Consider the following 18,548-nt stretch of genomic DNA (forward strand, 5'->3'; position numbering starts at 1 on the left):
AACGGGGCATCAGGATTGGAGGAAGACTCATTAACAACCTGTGTTATGCAGATGACACAACCTTGCTTGCTGGAAGTGAAGAGGATTTGAAGCATTTACTAATGAAGATCAAAGACCACAGCCTTCAGTGTGGATTACACCTCAACATAAAACAAAAATCCTCATACCTGGACCAATGAGCAACATCATGATAAATGGAGAAAAGATTGAAGTTGTCAAGGATTTCATTTTACTTGGATCCACAATCAACAGCCATGGAAGCAGCAGTCAAGTAATCAAAAGACACGTTCCACTGGGTAAATCTGCTGCAAAGGACCTCTTCAAAGTGTTGAAGAGCAAAGATGTCACCTGGAAGACCAAGGTGTGCCTGACCCAAGCCATGGTATTTTCAATCGCATCATATGCATGTGAAAGCTGGACAATGAATAAGGAAGACCAAAGAAGAATTGACACCTTTGAATTGTGGTGTTGGAGAAGAATATTGAATATACCATGGACTGCCAAAACAATGAACAAATCTGTCTCAGAAGAAGTACAACCAGAATGCTCCTTAGAAGCAAGGATGGCGAGACTGCATCTTATATATTTTGGACATGTTGTCAGGAGGGATCAGTCCCTGGAGAAGGACACCACGCTTGGCAGAGTACAGGGTCAGTGGAAAAGAGGAAGACCCTCAACAAGGTGGATTGACACAGTGGCTGGAATAATGAGCTCAAGAATAACAACGATTGTAAGGATGGCTCAGGACTGGTCAGTGTTTCGTCCTGTTGTGCATAGGGTCGCTATGAGTCGGAACCGACTCGACGGCACCTAACAACAACAACAACAAAAAGATTAAGAAGAAATAATAATTAAAAAGAATTTATTGTTTTAAAATGCAGGAACAGAAAAAAACACATTAGTGGAAAAACTGGTGACACCTGAATAGAGTCTGAAGTTTAGTTAATAGCATTGTACCAGTGCTTATTAAATAATTTGACCATTGTACTATGGTGATACAAGATGTTAACATTAGGGGAAGCTGGGTGAGGAGTGACCCCAATTTTTCTGGAATTGCAGGATTTCAGGTAATATCAGAGACAGTTTTAATTCCTGAATTTCTAGTCCATTTGAAGAAGTACCGTGCAGGCCCTAGATCTTAATTTCAGAAGATTCTAAATTAGGTTTTACCTTTTATTATGCAGATTCAAGTTGTGGCTCTTAGACAGAAAGGGTTTGAAACACTTGGAATGTTTCTCAGTAAGGGGGAATGGCTATTGGTGCCCTGAAATTAAATCTTACAACTGCCTCTTCACTCTAACATCTAGGGAATAGTTCCATGCACTGCCTTCTACTGCGCCCTCTTAAAACATTTTCTCCATGTGAGTGTTCTCTATTGTATTCTACTGACCTTCATGGAAGAGAATGTGCTGTGTTACTATAATGATAACTCTCTCAAAAATAAGCCTGGTTTTGTTTTGCTGAGACTCATTTTACTTCCTCTACCTCTACTTACTTTATTTTATTTATTTATTTATTTTCTAATTGTGTTCACTGGTGTCTCTACTCGCATGCTCAGTTCTACTCTAGCTCTCAATCCAATTACGGCTAAAATAAGAAATATATTAGCAGATTTAGTCCCAATCTCAATTTGGTATCTCATTTAGATTGTCCATTTAAACTGTGATTCTGTTGGATCCCCACCAACATTGCTATATTCATTTACGAAGCCATTCTGATTTTTCCACATGATATCTCAGAATGAATACTGTCAAGCCTCACGTTTGGTGTCAACCTTTGCATTCGAGTCAGTTTGTTTAATCCTGGTTCACTATAGTTTGCAAAATTCATACCAGATTCACGCTCCTTCCTCTGTAACATCTTCTCCATCATAGCAAAAGTGACCCGTCATATTTGGACTGAGCGTTAACCCAAGATAAGGCTCATTCGGCATGAAAAGTTCCAACAGACATATTCAATCGAACATTTTCTTCCCCTGAAGTAAAGCCAAAATTTGTTCACCTTTGCTTATGCGTCTGAAATACTGCTGCCAAACAAGTGTAATTAAAGTTACTGTACAACAATTTCAGTCAATGCTACTTCTCGATCTAGTACAGAAAATTAAGCCAACCAGGGAAAAAAAGGCATGTCACACACTATCTTTAAAAATAAGGCCAAGATTCCACTGGTGGAAAAAATTTTTTTTTCTTTTTAGCACAAGTCCTTCAAAGTGAAAACCCAACAGGTTTCTATGTTGGCAGCAAAGTGGGTACTGTTAGCTATGTTCAGCCAAAAGTCTTTAGCTTTAACCTTTATTTTTAGTCTTAAATTGTCCAAACTTCAACTGTTAGCATGAGTATCACTTTATGCTGAAGCAATTGCATTTCAAAAGCTGTTTGGTTACGTGAAAGTTATTAATCAGTCTTCAAATACATTTTCTCAAAAAAGCACACGTTTTCAGATCCTTTTATTGGCTATCAGAAACCCTGGTTGCGTAGTGGTTAAGTACTATAACTGCTAACCAAACTGTTGGCAATTCAAATCCGCCAGACGCTCCTTGGAACTCTATGGGGCAGTTCTACTCTGTCCTATAGGGTGGCTATGACTTGGAATCTACTGGATGGCAACGGGTTTTTTTTTTTTTATTGGCTATGATTAACACCCATATGCATAAAAGTGAACCACCATTGAGTTATGAAGAGAGAATAACTTGTTGCTTTGATTTCAAGATCATACTCTATTGATAGGAGAGTTAGGATAATGTTAAATGTTAAATAGTGCTGTTATCTGTAATTTATTTTTATTACTCCAAACTGGATATCGATTGTTGCTTACCACATACCTTACTCCAAAATGACCTTTAAATTCTCTCTTTCTTTTCGGTACTTTAAAAAAAGTTGTTATGACAGAAGCAATATATATGAATTACGGATAAATAGAATATATTGATAAACAAAAATAAGAAAACTAAAGACCTCACATTTCCATCATGGAAATATCATTAGAGAAAAATCTATATAAAGTTCCTAAATGTGAGCATGTACACATAGATACATTTAATTTCAGAAAATAAGATCATATTGAACATATATTTTTATGCTACAATCTCCATCTTTACATTTAAAAAATTATCATAACAAATATTCAGTTGCTATTCAAGTTCCTTATATTACAGTAACAATGTCTAGTATCTAATTTAGTATCTAATCCAAGATAAATTATATCTAGTTGTTATGGCCCTTGAATTGCATAGTCCTTTGTGTGACACAGAGCTGTTGAAGAGACTGAACCAGTTATTCTAAATGTCTCTCTTTTGAGAGCAGAATAAATATTGAAGAAATTTTAAAATACTGTATTATCATGATATCTATAACTGCATTAGAGTGGGGATATTATAGATACTTTTCCATTTCCTTTTATAAACTTTCAATAATATTGTTTCCAAGTTATTACAATAAAACTAACCTGACCCTGTTGTGTTTCTCTTAGTTTAATTATTCATTTTAATAATCTTCCAATACTCCATATGGTGGGAGTAGAATGGCAGTAGAGTGGAGAAGTGAGACTGGCTGCAAAATCTTTGTACAGGAATCGCTGAAACAAGATTAAACTTAAAAATTCCCAATTTATCAATAGTTATTATGAACAAAATGAAGTCAACAAAATCTCCTAAAATTCTGCCTCTTATCACGTGTTTTTTTATGTGACCGTAGGTCCCCAAGGACCATGATACATGCAAGTCTGTTCTTGGTAACTGAACTATTATTGAACATCCATGAAGTTGTTCAGAAGGAACAGAACTGAGCATACTAAAATAGTGAGTTTCAAAAATGAGAAAAGTTAGCTTTGAAAAAGCAAGCATATGCAGCTTAACCAAACAACGAACCAAACTATTACCTCCTGCACTGCAAATTTAACAGAGCAGGATGACTTTCTGATCGGAATGCAAAAAAATTTTTCATTTTTGAAGAACTATGTTCAGGCATATTGTACTCTCACCTCAGATAATCTTGCTGTGAGAATCCTACTGCAATGGCAGTTTTCATATGTTGTTAAATATTTAATAGCTATCTCTAAAAGAATGGCTCCATGCAGTTATCATATTCCTTTCAGAACTTAGCTCCAACTGACTTTTGACAAGTAAATGAATGAAACCTATTATAAAAAGAATTCAATACTTCAAAACTCTCAGACATGAAATATTTTTCCTCTGAGGTTTTACCACCTTTGATGTGCTGTCATTGTCAAAAATATTCTTTGTTATTAATCAAGCAAGGAATAATACTTTTAAAAACATTTTATTTAAAAAATAAAACATGGATATTATAAAAATATTACAAACACACCAAAATAAGTAAACAAAATAATCACTGCCTTATACCTTCACTTACTATTGTGTTGTGTTTCCAAATTTTTCAGAACACTTTTTAATTTACTCCTATTTTTCAAATTTCCATCTGCCTGATGTATCTTTACACATATCATTTGGTTTCCATTGTGTCAGTCATATTCTGCATTTTGTTTTCTATAAAATGAGGATTTTTGCCATTTCGAGGTTCTTCACATCTACAATTTAATGATATTAATTGCACTTACTAGTGGAGCTAAAGAGATTTGTAACACTTGCCCAAGCAAGACAGAGGCCTGGCCAGCCCAAATGCCCAAAGGGCAGAGGGGATGACGAGACTAGAGGCCAAGGAACCAGGATGCAGAAGCTGAAGAGACAAGGAGCACGAGAAGGGAAGCAGCGCCGCCTCGGTCTTAAAGGATAGAGCTACAAACTCTGGGGTCTCCAAGAGTGGAACCACAGCCTGCTGGGTCTCAAAAGGTGAGACCATGGCTTCCTAGGCTTCAAAGAGTCAGATCTTCACCAACTGGGTTCCAGAGTGTGGGGGTGCCTTTCACATGTGCCAGCAGGATGGGGCCAGATCTGCTGTCCAAAGCAGAGAGGCTGCCATGCACAACTGGCAGAAGTATGGGCCTGCCAGACCCAAGGGGGTGGAGTCGACACTCAGATGGACTAGGACAGTGTATCTGCCTAAAGCTGAGGGAACATAGTTGCCCTTGAAGGGGGGCTGGAAGATGGAGCTGAAGCTCAGGGCCAAGGGGCCTCCACCCAGAATTCAGAGAGTGTGGCCAGCACCCAGAGTCCAGAGGGCAGGACCATTCCTAAGCTGTCTCAGAAAACAGAGAATTATTTTCAAGCATTGAGAGCTAATACAATGTGTTCTGCTGACCTGCTTAGTGCCTGTTATTCCTTCTTTCCCTCCAATTTCACCCCTTTGTAATGGAAATGTCTAGCTTTTGCTTGTTCCACCATTGTATTTGGAAGCAGGTAACTTTCATTCTAGGTTTCACAGATGAAGAGGAATTTTTTAGAATTTGCACTTGAAGTTGATTTAAGACTCTTGGGCTGATATGATGGAGTGAATATGTTTTACATGTGGCAAGGACATGAAATTTTAGGGGCCAAATGGTAGAATGTTATGGATTGAATTGTGTCTCCCAAAAATGGATATCAACTTGGCTAGGCCATGATTCTCAGTATTGTGTGATTGCCTACCATTTTGTGATCTGATGTGATTATCCTATGTGTTGTAAATCCTCACTTCTATGATGTTAATGAGGCAGGATTAGAGGCATTTATGTTAATGAAGCAGGACACAATCTAAAGGAGTAGGTTGTATCTTGAATCAATCTCTTTTGAGATATAAAAGAGAGAAGCAAGCAGAGATGATAGGGACTTCAGTACCACTAAGCAAGACGAGCCAGCAGTAGAATGTGTCCTTTGGGCCGAGGGTCCCTGTGCTAAGAAGCTCCTGGACCAGGGGAAGATTGGTGACAAGGACATTTCCCCAAAACTGATAGAGAGAAAAAACTTTTTCCTGGAGCTGGCGCACTGAATTCAGACTTCTAGCCTCCTAAACTGTGAGAGAATAAGTTTTTGTTTGTTAAAGCCATCATCTTGTGGTATTTCTGTTACAGCAGCACTAGATAACTAAGACATATCTCAACATAAAGAAAATAAAAATCCTCACAACTGGATCAATAAGCAGCATCATGATAAATGGACAAAATATAAAGTCATCAAGGGTTTCATTTTACTTGGATCCATAAATAACGCCCATGGAAGCAGCAGTCAAGAAATCAAAGGACACAGTGCATTGGGCAAATCTGTTGCAAAAGGCCTCTTTATAGTGTCAAAAAGCAAAGAAGTCACTTTGAGGACTAAGGTGTGCCTGACCCAAGCGATGGTATTTTCAATTTCCTCATATGCGTGCAAAAAGTGGACAATGAATAAGGAAGACCAAAGGGTAAAGAATATTGAATATATCATGGACCGCCAGAAGATCTAACAAATGTGTCTTGGAAGAAGAACAGCTAGAAAACATCCAAGAAGTGAGGAGAGACTTCGTCTCACATACTTTGGGCATGTTATCAGGAGGGACCAGTCCCTGGGAAAGGACATCATGCTTGGCAAATCAGAGGATCAGTGAAAGAGAGGAAGCTCTTCAATGAGATGGATTGACACAGTGGGCTGCAACGATGGGCTCAAGTACAGCAATGATTGTGAGGAGTGTGCAGGACCAGGCGGTGTTTCATTCTGTTGTATATAGGGTTGCTATGAGTTAGAACCAACTTGATGGAACCTAAAAGCCAACAACAAGTGCAGGAGATTGAATTACCAGTGATGATAAAGCACAAGCGTTTGCTCATTTAAATGTCTCAAACTCACATGGCCGTAATGAACTCATGATCCTCTCTACCATTTCCATTACCCCCTGTCTTTTTCTCTGTCTCATTAACTGTCATCTTCCTGTGATCAATTTCTCACCACAAATGTTTGAATAACCTTTGACAATTACCTTATCATTCCCTTTCACAACCAATTTATCAACCAGTTGTGTGATTTTGCCTTCTAAATATATTTCAACTATTTATACTCCTCTTTCCATATATTCCATATGATCTTAGTTTAAACCATTTTCTGAGACAATCACAAATGATTCCGAACTGGTCTCTATTTTTCACAGAAAAACATATTGATGTTTTAAATATGAATCTGATCATAATATTCTCTGTTCTAAAACCTTTCAATCATTTCCTATTGGACTTGGAAAAAATCCCAAACGTGTAAGCCATGTATATGTCTGCTTTCCAAACTCCTTTCATGCCACATTCCCTCTCATCAACTAAGCACCATCCAGGTATATTAGCCCTCCTTCATTTTATAAAGTGTGTCAAACTCCTTTCCATCATTGGGACTTTAGAGTTGTAGTTCCCTCTACTTAGCACTGTTCTCTAAAAGATTTTATACCATTCACCTTTTCATTCTTCAGGTCTCAGCTTAGATATCACCTCTGAAGCCTTCTCTGACTCTCAAAATCAGAAGATATCCCCCACCCCGTAATATTCTATCACACCTGCAACATTCCTATTTTTCTTTATGGGACTTACTGATATGTGTAAATTTTTGTACTTTTATATTAATGTCTGTTTTGCTAATACAGTATATGCTTCACTACGATAGGGACCATTTCTTTTCTGTCAAGCCAGTTATACTCAGTAACTTCCTCACATATAGAGGGGACTCGATAAGTTTGCACTGACTGAAAAAGTGGTAACAAAGAGCAAAAAGGCAGCACTGGTATTTATGTTTAAGAATGAAAGTTTTTGCTGCTGTTTTATTACTACATTAGCCCCAAATCATCTCCTAGGCTCTGTTGGAGGAGTCTTGAGAAACAGCAGAAGACAAAGTCTGAGACATACATTTTGTTAAGCTCTTACTGTGTTATCTCATTTATCCTCAAACTAAATTGAGATCAATTATTGTTGATATTGCAATCCTATTATTGTTGTTATTCCCATTTTATTGATGGGGAAGGTAAAACTCAGAATGTGTATATGTGTGTTATTTTATCTTTTTATTTTTTATTGAAGTGAAATTCACATATCATAAAATTAACCATTTTAGCACAGATAATTAAGTGGCATCAAGCACATTCATAATGATGTTGTGTAACCACCACCTTTATCTAGTTCAAAAACATTTCCATCACCCCCCCAAAAAAAAAAATTTTTTTTTTTTTTAAAAGGAAACCCCATAGGCATTAAGCAGTTGCTTACAATTGTACCCTACCCCCAGGCCCTGACAACCAGCAATCTGTGTCCTGTCTGCATGTATTTATCTACTTTGTATCCTGGATATTTTATATAAGTGGAGCCAGACAATACATGACATTTTTTGTCTATGTTCACACACACCGTAGTATACTTCAGTATTTCACTCCTTTATATAGATGAATAATTTCTGTTGTATGTATAAATTGCAATTTGTTTATCCATTCATCTGTTGATGGACATTTGTGCTCTTTTCACCTTTTGGCTATTATAAATAGTGTTGCTATGAACACTTGGGAAACCCTGGTGGTGTAGTGGTTAAGAGCTCAGCTGCTAACCGATAGGTCAGCATTTTGAATCCCTCAGGCTCTCCTTGGAAACCCTATGGGGCAGTTCTACTCTGTCCTATAGGGTCGCTATGAGTCAGCGTCGACTCAACAGCAATGGGTTTTATGGGTTTGTGAACATGTTCGTGCATGTATTTGTTTGAGGTCCTATTTTTAATTCTTTTGGGTATATGCTTAGGAGTGGAATTGCTAGATATATGATAATTCTTAAAAATTCTGAAGAACCATCACCATATTCTAGGCAACACTTGTTTTCTGTTTTTCTTTCTTTTTGTTATTATAGTTATCCCTATGAAGCTGCATCTCACTGTGGTCCTGGTTTACATTCCCCTAATGACTAATGAATTTGTTCCTGGGTGACACAAAGGTTAAGTGCACAGCTACTTACCAAAAGGTTGGCAGTTTCAATCCACTCAGAGGTGCCTCAGAAAAAAGGCTTGACAATCTACTTCTGGAAGATCACAGCCACTGAAAACCCTATGGAGTACAGTTCTACTCTGAAATGAGGTTGCCATGAGTAGAAATCTACTCAACAGTAACTGGTTTAGATTTTTTATTTCATGACTAATGATATTGAGCATTTTCATATGCTGTTGGCCATCTGTATATCTTTTTTGGAGATATTCTATTTAAGCACTTTGTTAAATTTTTTAATTGGGTTTTCTTTTGTTGTTGAATTTGTAAGAGTTCTTTACATATCTTGAATTTTAGACCCTTATCAACTATAAGATTCACAGATATTTTCTCCTCTTGTGTAGGTTTTCATTTCACTTTCTTGGTAATTTCCTTTGATGCACAAATGTTTTTAATTTTGATGAAGTACAATTTATCTAATTTTTCTTTTGTTGCTCATGGTTTGGTGTCATGTCTAAGAAGTCATTACTAAAATTACATACAGATTTACTCCTATGTTTTCTTCGAAATGTTTATGGTTTTGGCTCACATATTTAGGCCTTTGATCTATTTTGAGTTAATTTTTGAGTGTGAAATGAGGTAGGAATCTAACTTCATTCTTTTGCATGTAGATATCAAGTTGTCCCAGTCTTATTTGTTGAAGAGATTATTACTTCTTCATTTCATGGTCTTGGTCCCTTGTCTAAAATTAGTTGGCCATAGGCTCAGAACTTTTAATGATCTGATCAGTGAATATTCTCTTTTACTTACTAAACCTGTTATATCAGTGCAAAGAAAGGAAGAGATTGGAAGAGTACTATGCTACTGGAGAGGGGAGGCAATGGGGAACAAATATTCTCTGTTATTCACTGTGACAGTTAATGCTATGTGTCAAATTGGGTAGGCCATGGTTCTCAGCAGTTTGGCAAACACTATATAATCATCTTCCATTTTGTGATCAGATGTGAGCAACAAATCAGTTGAAAGGGGAGTTTCCTTGGGTTTGGGATCTGCCTCCAGTATATAAATGGGATGTTCTGGCAAAGCTCCCTCTCTTAACCCTGTGTTCTTTTTGTCAGCTGACCTCTAGTTCTCAGAATGTGAGACAATTTTAGCCTGCTATCTGACCTGCAAATTTTGGATTTACCAGCTCCCATGACCTCATGAGCTAGCAGCTTGTTGCTTACCTGGAGATTTTGGGTTTGTCAGCCCCTGCAACCACGTGAGCCAGAAGAAGGCTTCAACTTGCCACCTGACCCATTTGGGACTTGCCAAACCCCACAACTATGTGAGCCATTGCCTTAAAGTAAGTGTCTGTATATGTTTATATATATGCTTTACTGGTTTTGCTCCTTGAGAGAACCCAGCCAAAGACACTCACACAGCATCTCAACTCATGTGGTTCAAGATTTCATCATACAGCTTTTTTACATAAAGCTAAATGGGGCAGTCTTTTTCAACCAAGCTTCATTTTATTGTGTGTTTTGGCATGTATGACAGTTTTTGTTTGTTTGTTTGTTGGAAGGACACACAGTTTCTGAGTTGATATGCTTAAATGAGAGAGAGTATATTTAATGGAACAGTCATGTAGTTGGGACCAGATTTATTTCATGTTGGTGGGTCTAGAAAAAAAATTTTTAGAAGACACAAATTTTTTAGGTCCTTTACAAACGGAAAACTAATCGAATTTGAACTTAGAGAAGATCAGAGAACTTAAATCCTAGCACTTCCCTTGGTCAAGAGGGAAAGAACAGAGAAAAAGCCATTCAGATTAATTCCAAAATGGGATCACTATTGGGGATGGGGTTATCCTGCTGATGGAACTTTTTTTTTTAACCAAAAAAAAAAAAAAAAAAACACCAATTTAATTGAAATTAACTGCAAAACAATGGAGCAAACCAACTCCTGGAAAAGAGTTCTGCATTTTCATGACTACATTTATTGAAAAGGTTGGAGAAAAATGAAAATGCCATTTAGCTTAAGAATTTGCAAATTAAGCCTAATATATGCCATAAACAGAATACAAACCATAACTAACAATGCACAAACACCAGAAGAGAAATTAGATACCTGAGAACTTCTAAAAATCAAACACTTATGCTCATCGAGAGAGTAAAAAGACTACCTACAAACTGGGAAAAAATTTTTGGCTATGACATATTCAATAAGGGTCTAATCTCTAAAATCCACAAGATACTGCAACACCTCTATAACAAAAAGACAACGCAATTTTAAAAATGGGCAAAGGATATGAACAGGTACTCCACCAAAGACATTCAGGAGGCTAACAGATACACGAGGAAATGCTCGTGATCATTAGCTGTTAGAGAAATTCAAATCAAAACTACAATGAGATACCATCTCACCCCAACAAGGATGGCACTAATCCAAAAAACACAAAACAATAAATGTTGAAGAGGTTGTGCAGAGACTGGAACACTTATGCACTGCTGGTGGAAATGTAAAATGGCACAACCACTTTGGAAATCGATTTGGCACTTCCTTAAAAAGCTAGAAATAGAAGTACCATATAATCCAGCAATCCCACTCCTTGGAATATATTCTAGAGAAATAAGAACTATCATACAAATAGATATATGAACAGCCATGTTCACCACAGCACTGTTCACAATAGCAAAAAGATGGAAACAACCTAGGTGCCCATCAACAGATGAATGGAAAAACAAATTATGGTACACATATACACATTGAAATACTACACGATGTTAAAGAACAATGACAAACCTGTGAAACATCTCACAACATGGATGAATCTAGAGGGCATTATGCTGAGTGAAATTAGCCAGTCACAAAAGGACAAGTACTGTATGAGACCACTATTATAAGAACTCAAGAAGATAACATTTTTTGATGGTTATGAGGGTGGGAGGAAGGGAAAGGGGAATTCAGTAACTAGATAGTAGACATGAATCATCTTGGTTGAAGGGGAGGACAACACACAATACAGGGGAAGTCAGCACAACTGGACTAAACCGGAAGCTAAGAAGTTTTCTGAACACAACCAAACACTTCAAGGGACAGAGTAGCTGGGGGTGGGGTCTGGGGACCGTGGTTTCAGGGGACATCTAGGTCGACTGGCATAACGAAGTTTATTAAGAAAAATGTTCTGCATCCCACTTTGGTGAGTGGTGTCTGGGGTCTTAAAAGCTTGCGAAAAACCATCTAAGATACATCAGTTGGTCCCAACCCACAAGGAGCAAAGGAGGATGAGAACACCAAAAATGCAAGGAAAACATTAGCCCAAGAGACAAAAGGGCCACATAAACCAGAGACTCCATCAGCCTGAGACCAGAACTAGATGGTGCCTAGGTACCACCAATGATCACCCAGACAAGGAACGCAACAGAGAGTCCCTGACTGAGCAGGAGAAAAGTGTGGAACAGAACTCAGTTTCACGTAAAATGACCAGATTTAATGGTCTGACTGAGACTAGGGGAACCCCTGAGGTCATGGCCCCCAGATGCTATGTTAACCCAGAACTAAAAGCATTCCTGAAGACTGCTCTTCAGACAAAGACTAGGCTGAACTATAAAACATAAAATAATACTCGTGAAGAGTGTACTTCTTTGTTCAAGCTGATACATGAAGACCAAATAGGCAGCTCCTGTCTGGAGGCAGAATGAGAAGGCAGGAAGGGATAAGAGCTGGTTGGATGGACAAGGGAAACCTGTGGTAGAAAGGGAGAATGTGCTGTCACATTGTAGTGGTTGTAGCTATGTCACGTGACAATATGTGTACAAAAATTTTGTATGAGAGATTAACTTGAGCTGTAAACTTTCACTTAAAAAAAGGAACTTACAAATTATCTCCAAATCAGTTCATTTCAGGAGTGGAAGAATCCTTAGTCATTTCTGCATATCAAAATTATGCAGGTTTCTCTTTTAAATATATTGTACATTGAGGAAGAAATTGTATAAAATCTCCTCTTTTCTACACAGGATAAATTCTTTGTTTCAGCCAACTCTCAATAGAGAGGCAACTAGTACAACATCATCTTCCCAGGCAAAGAACATTGGGATATTCTGTCTTAATGATTTATATATCTCTTCATAAGTTTCTTCTTCAATTTCTATAGTAGTCATACTTTCTTCCATATCTCCCAATATCATATTTCAGTGTTGATCATAAGCATATATACTTCCTCAAAGCTCTTGGTCATTTCACATTTTCACATAAATGTGCTCAGCCAGGAGCCTGCTGAGATCCAGGGGCTCCTTTACAGTGTTGGTAGTTTGCTGCTGGTCCATATCATCCTCCATGTTTCTGCTGATGGAACTTTTTAATGGCACCATAATTAGTAGAAAGTTTACAGGGGTGATAGAAAATTTCCAGTAATCAACACATTTCTCTCATCCAAACAACAGATTTCTCAGGTCACAGCATTGGCTATGGGGCTGGTCCACAACTTGATATTTCAGTATTATCTTAATTAGGAGACACCACCTTGATGCCCCCAACACACTCCAGGGTTGTGTTCTACCATCTTGCTGTTTCTCTATACTTAAAGGCTTTTTCTCCACTCGATGGCTATTTCTCATCCATTTTGCTGCCACAAGGTTGTAACACATTTTCATTCATGATTCACTACAGCATTGACTTAGTTAGGCTAATCTGGAAAGCGGCATATCAGGATATTTTGGGGTTCAGGGTGGTGAGAAAGGACACAAGTTTCAGGTTTTCCAAGTAACATGCTTTCTACATACGTAGCCACACACTTGTGCTCACGTACCTACATACACACGGGAATCATTGGCTTAGAGATATACTTTCAAGTATTTCAATCCAAAATATTCATATGCAGAAGGTATTCTCGGAAGTACTTGTTTGGTAACTACTTGTGATTATTAAATTATTATCAAGTTGTTTCCTTAGTATTAAAACCAAATAATAGTGATCATTTAGTGACAGGTAAATGAATAAAAAGAAAACAATCACATCTTCCAGAACTACTGGGAAAACTTGCCATTTCCTGTTTTCTCTTTCTACAATGAAAATAATACTTCTTGAGGGCCTTTAAAAATTATCAGAATTATTTTTTATCTTTCTTAATCATTTTGACCGCCAACACTCTAGAGATATAAAAATCATAAAAACAATAAGGAAATCTGCTTAAGTACACCATACTTTATCATCCTGAGATAACCTATAAAATGTGATTAATCTTGAAAATTTTATTCTGAGCTAGGTTCTGGCTTCCCAACAGAAGCTTCCTACAAGAAAAAAGTTCCATCAGTCAAATGTACGTGGAAAGAAATTCAAACATAATTCAGAGTTAATTAATCACAAGGAGATATATGCTTGAGAAAAACCCAGTCAATGTAATGAAAGCAGGAATACCCAGACCAGGAGAACAAAACTTGGAAAGAAACCTAATCAATACAAAGAATAGAAATAAGATAAATTTTGGTGGCATATGGGTAAACAGGAAGAAACTCGGTAGGTTAAATATTTTTTAAAATCAGGACACATTCTCAGGTGCAAGCCGGGTTTCTCATTTTTAAAATGTATATCCTTTCAGAGGAAATCTGAAATTAAGAGTTTGGGGAAAATACAACTTCTCAGATCAGGAATTAATTTTATGCCTTTTATGAAGATTTCAAGACAAAAATTAAAGAAACTTCAGAGGACAGTAGATGTGATAAACCCAATTAAGAGCCAGACCAAAGGGGAAAATAAAGGCCTAGAATTCTCTATGTGCAATTAAAGACTTAGTTGCCACCATGATTTTGTTTTGAGCAACCTCAAACGTAGTCTACGTTATCAGATTATTGCTATGTGTGCTTCTCTTCCCAACAGGATTTTTGCCTTATGAAAATTCTGTTGATAGACACTGAAACGAAAAGGGACACATCTAGAAGAGCATTTCAGTTTTGAATCAGTTGTGAGCTGCTGATGAGATGAGATAGAAAGAACCGGAATAAATTACCATAGGTGAAGAAAAATATTACATTAAAAGTTTGAAATTACCTGAAGAACTTTTAAACTCACAGCTTTAAAAATTTGACATTAATACCTTAGGGAGAGTGATGGTGTGGTTTCTCCTTATTGGCTGATCTTCCTTTTCGATACCGAGACTTGATGAATTTTCTAAAATAAGAAAAAACACTTCTATTTTCTTATCTCTCTGGGATCATCTGCTAATTTAGTTTATGAGGAAAGGGCTTACACCCTCTTTGCAACAGGGCATTTTAGTAGAGGAAACCAAAAACCAAATATATATATATAAAAATATATATATTTGGTTTTATTATATATATATAATAAAAACAAAAGTGTATATATATATCACTTAGTGAGACCTACCCTACTCTGTATGAGATGTCCAAACTTATACTACAGCCGATTTCCAGAAGTTTCAGGGAAGGTAAGGCCCAGGAAGCATGGTTTAAGGTAGCATGAATTATAAAGAAAAACTGGGATCTTTCATTGAGTTTAAAAGGCATTTTCAAACAAATGGAACAAAAACTAAACAAACAAATATATATATATCCCAGAGGCAAATTTCTAATATGAAATCTATGGTTGTCCAGAACAAAGCTAAGCATAAAAAAGCATCCACTAACAATTTTCGATGGAACAAACAGGTAGCCTACAAAGGAGAGAGGATACACATGGCATTTGGCTTCTTAAAAGCTATCCTGAGACAAGACTACAATCAATCAATGCCTTCAGTATCCTGAGGGAAAAATTATTTTCAGTGCAGAATTCTATACCAAGCTAACTTTACAACCAAGTGTCAGGGTAAAACAAAGACATTTTAAAATAAGCAGTGACTCAGAAAGTTTAACTATGACATGCCCAATATTTCTTGGGAAATTTTCCAGAGGATAAACCTCTCAAAATCAAGAAAAAGAATGAAGTGGAATCATGGGATAAAGGAAGTAGCAAAAACAATTCTGGAAATTAGAGAATGGAGGCGCCAAGCTGACAGCTGTTCAGCACATCTAAAGAACAACCTGTCCCGGTTGAAGGTAGAGAACAGCAGGCCATTGCAGATAGGTCTCTGAAACAAAAAAGCACTATAGAATGTTTGATTGAATGGAGAAATTAGAAAATAAAATAAAAGCCTTAATAATTTTAAATAGTGCCAGAAAATATTAATTTAAAAATGCCAGAAAAATAAAGCAAAAAACACAAAAGCAGTGTGAGAGATAAATACAATAACCACTGGGACTTAGAGTACATAACATTTACCAGTCGCAATATATATAAGGAGCGTTTACAGATTTTTGATTTGTGCAAACTATATTCAAAATTATGAAGTTGAATTATGATTACAGAAGGCATTTTAATTGTTAAACACATGAGGATATATTGAGATAAAAGTACAAAAAACTATAGAAAAGGAAAGAGAGTTAATACCATTCAACAGGTTCTATGCATCATTGTTGAAAGAAGTACATAAAGGATTGGTGAATTATTTCAAAGTTACTAAGATAACTGAGAGAAAAATTCAATTTTAAAAGGTGATAATGGATGAATGGGGGGAAGATGTCTATAAGGTATATCCCATAGCAATAAAAATAATATCTAAAATAAGTAAACCAGAAAAATAGTTGAAGCAGATTAAGTACAGCTGTGTTGTCTAAGACAGTAACCACTACTAAGTGGTCATTTAATTGATTTAAAATTTAATTAAAATTTTAAGTTCTCAGTGTTACTACCCACATTTCAGGGGCTCAACAGCCGCATATGTTAATCACAGTAGAAGAGCAAATACATTACCTACCTATTATTGCAGAAATTTCTGTTGGACAGCACTGAATAGAGATCAAGTGGTAACTACCAAAAGAAAAGGGTGGAAGGGTTGGTAGTTGTTGTTTCTGGCATATATAACTACAGAGTTTGGAAGGAGTGTGAGGTAGAAGAATGTAGCTTTTTAACCATACCCATATATCACTTTGATAATACTTTAATAGTAAATCACTTACAATGAAAACACACAAACACAAAGCAATACAAAGCAGTACTATGTCCTCTTGAATGTCCTGACAGGTGTGTCATAAAAAGCAAGTAAACAATAATAATAGAGAACCACATAAGAGCATAGACAACGTCAGATTTTGTTAAAGTGAATTCACTGGCTTTTCCCTTGAGATTGAAAGTAATCAAAATGCTACAACTGATGTTACTAAAACTGTTTTTGATTTTTCTTTTGGAACTTAATTTAAAGTGTATGAAACACTAAAACAATATAATTGAAGCAATATAATATTAAAACACATAACAAAAGCTAATGATTGGTAGCTTTCCATTGTAGATCTCAACTAATCACATTCTAAAAAGGAAACTTAGTCCTTGAGAGGTGCATTTCAGACAATTCCTCAAGTAGGAAAACTTCCAATTATTGCCCTCTTCATACAGTTGAGATCAAACTAAAGCCTAGAATGCATGCTCAGCAATTATGTTCAATGATTTGCCTTCAGTCTGGAAGGACAAACTCACACAAATCAATAAAGAGCTTTAAGGTGATTAGGATCTTAAGTTTTTCTGCAACATGTTACTGAAGGAGGATCAAGCAGAGTTCTGAGAACTCTCAAGAAATGCAAGTGCAGTTGTAGATTTGGTACTGGAAGACAAATGGGGATTATCTGACGGTCCCTGCCTTCCGTATGAGGGACCAAAAGAATCGTATCTTCTTGAAACTATATGAGACATAATTATTCACATTGGCCACTGAGAGAATAAATCAAGAAAATATTTTTTTTTGTAAGATCTTTGAAAAAATAATGCATATTGTCACTCTAGATTATTCCAATTTTGACCTGAATCATTGACATTTAATTGATATTTCTTCATGTATCTTATTCAGGATTAAAAGGAATTCTGTGTACTTTGAAAGTGTACAATAGCCATATAATTGGCATTTTATAAAAACGTATGCTGTATAACAACAACAACAAAAAAAAGGTTCAGGAATATCAATTGGATTTTTTTAACAAACATCAAAGTACTAACTCCTCAACCTAAAGGCGGATTGTATTTTAAGCTACTCAAATTATATGTATGACAGGGCATTTACAATGTCCCCAAAGAGAGACAATCATCCTGATTGTCCTAAATGGAATAAAATGCCCCTTTCCTTTCAGAGAAATATATAATGCATGACAACTTGAATTGCTATTGCAGTGATATTAAGTCAAATTAATTTCTCATCTAACATTAAATATTATAAAAAAAATAAATATTATAGATACCATAAAATGAAGCTTGAAATGTAGGGTCAGAGGCCATGCTCTCCTCTCTCTGCATCTCATTAATTCCAGTATGGTTTTGTGATAAATAATAAATGACAGGGTTATAGTATTGAAGACTTTAGAGATTTAAAGAATAGATCTGCAAGAACAGAAACAATGAAATAAGGCAATATCCATCAGAATCCAGCCTATTTCCTTGAGACAAAATTGATGAACAACCCATACCCCTTTCCCTCAGTGAGCTAAGGGTATAGTGAGAAATATCAATAGTAGACAACATTTAAATCATAAGATGATAAGGTTAACATTTTATTTTAGAAATAAGTTCAGTGTTTTAAAACAACTCAGTTATGAGCCATTTTAGGCCAAAGAGAATCAAAGATTAGGTGACATTGGGTCTGAATTACAGTCGTCCAGCAAGTAATAACTAGGTAGAAAAAAAAAAAAAAAATAGGAAGGACATTACAAAAGGAAAGAAAAGGCAACAAAT

The 18,548-nt window shown here is 36.3% G+C and overlaps 1 long non-coding RNA gene and 1 pseudogene across 1 annotated transcript in view; both read right to left on the bottom strand.

Annotated features, from left to right (window-relative positions):
* The window catches only part of LOC126082606 (uncharacterized), a 105,614-nt gene extending 90,705 nt beyond the window's left edge, over positions 1 to 14,909 (bottom strand). Inside the window, exon 1 of the long non-coding RNA XR_007518583.1 lies at positions 14,875 to 14,909. This is a non-coding gene — a long non-coding RNA (uncharacterized LOC126082606). The remainder of the gene's footprint in view (positions 1 to 14,874) is intronic.
* LOC126082604 (U6 snRNA-associated Sm-like protein LSm3) lies at positions 12,815 to 13,120 on the bottom strand (annotated as a pseudogene).
* Positions 14,910 to 18,548: the final 3,639 nt, after the last annotated feature.

Source organism: Elephas maximus, chromosome 9 (assembly GCF_024166365.1).
Source record: "Elephas maximus indicus isolate mEleMax1 chromosome 9, mEleMax1 primary haplotype, whole genome shotgun sequence".
NCBI lineage: Eukaryota > Metazoa > Chordata > Mammalia > Proboscidea > Elephantidae > Elephas > Elephas maximus.